The sequence below is a fragment of the Eriocheir sinensis genome, chromosome 37 (genome assembly GCF_024679095.1).
Source record: "Eriocheir sinensis breed Jianghai 21 chromosome 37, ASM2467909v1, whole genome shotgun sequence".
Classification (NCBI taxonomy): Eukaryota; Metazoa; Arthropoda; class Malacostraca; order Decapoda; family Varunidae; genus Eriocheir; species Eriocheir sinensis.
Genome location: NC_066545.1, coordinates 7,176,571 through 7,179,070, shown reverse-complemented (window position 1 = coordinate 7,179,070; position 2,500 = coordinate 7,176,571). Strand labels below are relative to the sequence as shown.

Genomic DNA, 2,500 nt, shown 5'->3' with positions numbered 1-2,500 from the left:
TATGAGTCACCATCTCCACCATATATTGAACTTCTTTGACAATACCTTCGTCTGCACTCATCACCATTATCACCACCATTACCATCACCACCACCACGATAACCACCACCGTCACCACCGCAGCCACCACACTCTCCCCACCACCACCACCACCACTACCGTTCTCCCCTTCCCCACCACCATCACCACCACTACCTCCATCTCCCGCTCCTCCATCACCGTCCCAAACACACCTGTCACGGAGGTAATTAGCGGCCAGGTGAAGCGTGATTAGCCCCCGAGTCGGTACACCTTTTGTGGTTGCCTCACCTGTTTTTTCTTTTATTTCTTTTGTTGTTTTTACTTGTTGCGTGTTTATAATTTCGTAACATTTTATTTTTATTTATTTCTGTATTTGTTTTTCTTCATTCTTCATTAGTTGATGCATTTCTTTTAATAAGGTTTTGTTATGTTGTTATTTTTTTCGTATTTTATTGATGTATTTATTTATTTTATTCCTGTGTGATCTTTTATTTTGTTTTTTTAGTGATGTATTTTTATTTTTGTATACATTTATTTCTCTTCTTTATTTATTACTTGTTGCATTCATATTATTGAGGTTTGTGTTGTTATTTTTTCTCGTTTTATTTACGTATCTATTTGTTATATTTATTTGTGTATTTATTATTTTTTCTTCCTTGTTTGATTATGAATGTATCTGTTTAGTGGGGTCCGTGTTGACTTGGTTTCTCTTGATGTTGCAGATTGATGTGTGATAATGCTGATAGTGGTGAGTAGATTCTTTTGTTTGTTTGTATATTTCTCTTATCTATTCATTCATGTGTTATTTCTTCCTTTTTTTCTTTTTCCTCCATGATTTATCTGTTCGTTCATGTGTCATTTCTTCCGTTTTTTTCATTTTTTCTCCATCAATTCTTATCTATTCATCCATGTGTCATTTCTTTCTTTTTTCCTTTTTTTTCTCTCTCTCCATCATTTATCATGTGTCATTTCTTTCTTTTTTCCTTCATTTTTCTCTCCATCATTTCGTATCGTCATTCATGTGCCATTTCTTTCTTTTTTTCCTTTTTTTCTAATCTATTAATTCAAGTGTTATTTCTTTCTTTTTTCTCTCTCCATTTCTCTTTTTTCACTCACCTTTAGTCGCATACTTATTCATTGTTTATTCTCTTCTATTAATCTATCTTACTTTAATTTCTACAGTTTGGGTGAGGATTACTCTCTCTCTCTCTCTCTCTCTCTCTCTCTCTCTCTCTCGTAAGGTGTGAGCCAGGTAATATCGCTATGCTGGGCCGGTTAATTAAGCCGAGACGAGACTCTGAGCCAGGTGAGATTAATGCGCTCAGGAGACACTGTGCCGGGCAGGTAAAGTTACGGGGCCAGGTAAAGTAATTAAGCTTCGTGGAGGAGGACGAGGAGGAGGAGGAGGAGGAGAAGGAGAAGGAGAAGGAGAAGGAGGAGGAGGAGGAGGACGAGAAGGAGGGGGAGGAGGAGGAGGAGACCATTATATTAACCCCGAGGAGTGAGATGACTGTGTGTTTACAAATTTTCTTTATCACTATTTTTATTATTATTTAGTGTTTCAATATTTTTCTTTATTGTTGGTCTGTATAATATTATGGTTGTTGGTGTTATTATTTTGTATTATCATTATTAGTCATTTTAATATCGCATTATTATTATTGTTGTTGATATTATTTTGCTATTATATTATCACCATTTTGTTATCATTACCATTATCACCTCCGGCAATATTATCATCATCACTCTTCATCATCATCAAAGCATTGTTACTGTTGCTCTTGTGGCTTTCTTTTGTTCATTAATCAATCTTATGTAACCAAATTGCTTTTTAAATATTACTGTAACTCTCGTAGCTGTAGTGTTTTCAACGTGGAATTTCTTATAATACTCTAAACATCTAGAACGAAGTTAAGAGGAAAAGGTGATGGGAAAAAAACAGAACGAAATTAAAAGGCGGAGGAAGAGAAGCAGAAAGAGAAGTGTCGCAGTTATTTCATCCTGTGGAGACGAGCAACGCTGCACCTCCCCACACAAATCACCACACTCCGCGAGGCACCAGCTTGCCTCTGCTCTGAAGGTGAATAAGGACTAGTGAAATGAGCCGAGGAAAAATGTTCCGTGTTTCCGCCCGGGATCGAACCGGGGACCTTGCGCGTGTGAGGCGCACGTGATAACCACTACACTACGGAAACTGATGAAGGAGTGAAAATGGTATAGAGTTAAGTAGAGCGAATGGGCATTAATTAGGAAAATATATCGAATAAGAACGTATAATTATGTGATGGTAGTGTGCTTTCAACTTATATTACCGGGACACTGCACTGGGAGCATTTTTTTCGTTTTTTTTTTTTTTTTTGTTTGTTGCTTATTTAGGATTTAATTTATTTTTTCCTTTAAGTTGCCCGGTGGTTGTGGTGTATGTTTGTTTCTTTGTGTATGTGTGAATCTATCTTTTTATCTATCTATCTATACCAAT

General features: G+C 36.6%; 1 non-coding gene across 1 annotated transcript; it reads right to left on the bottom strand.

Annotated features, from left to right (window-relative positions):
• Positions 1-2,143: 2,143 nt before the first annotated feature.
• Trnav-cac (transfer RNA valine (anticodon CAC)) lies at positions 2,144-2,216 on the bottom strand. Its single transcript has one exon. It is a non-coding gene; the product is annotated as a tRNA-Val (tRNA).
• Positions 2,217-2,500: the final 284 nt, after the last annotated feature.